An 852-nucleotide genomic window follows, 5' to 3' on the forward strand; every position below is an offset into this window, starting at 1 on the left:
CGATGACCTCTCGAGGTCCCTTCCAGTCCTAGAATCTATGAATCTATATTTTTAAGAAAACATGGAAGACTACTGCATATACTGCAACCTCGTCAACTGTGAAAAGGAAAGTATCAGAGGGGTAGCCGTGTTAGTCTGAATCTGTAAAAAGCAACAGAGGGTCCTGTGGCACCTTTAAGACTAACAGAAGTATTGGGAGCATAAGCTTTCGTGGGTAAGAACCTCACTTCTTCAGATGCATGTTTGTGAAAAGGAACGTGAGGATTGCACGATGGTAAGAAACATAGAATTATATGAGAAATAAATGCCATAAACTGCCTAATGATCATGATTCTTGTAAAAAATCCACATCAGTAAACATTTTCTTCATGCTGATAGGCATACATATGTTAGGTAATGCTGACATGTGGAAGGAATAGCATGAGTGAATGAAAAGTATGTGTAACATTATAACTTCTGTGATTTCATTTCTTAATTGTTACTTATCAAAGGTACAGTGTGATTCTTGCAAGAGGTGGGCACATATGCCCTGCATTACAGAAGGAACCAATCAAGACTACCTGACTGATGAGAAGAAAGAGTACAACTGCAAAAAATGTGCATAGTTCACTTCTTTACCCCCCCCCAAAATTGTTTAAATGCCTCTTGTTCAAAACATAATGCAACCAAAAGATATTTTTAATGTATATACCAGATTATAATAATAAATGTTTTTTATTTTAAAAAATTGTTCTCTGTATTTGTGTCCATGTATATGATGCAAATTGGAAGAGTAAATTAAAAAAATGAAAGTGGTCTCACCTTGGGCTCAGGGGCATGCTCTGTACCCCCAAACCCTACCTCCCTTTTCAC

The sequence above is a fragment of the Terrapene carolina genome, unplaced genomic scaffold (assembly GCF_002925995.2).
Source record: "Terrapene carolina triunguis isolate 2854851 unplaced genomic scaffold, T_m_triunguis-2.0 Scaffold751, whole genome shotgun sequence".
NCBI classification, from domain to species: Eukaryota; Metazoa; Chordata; order Testudines; family Emydidae; genus Terrapene; species Terrapene triunguis.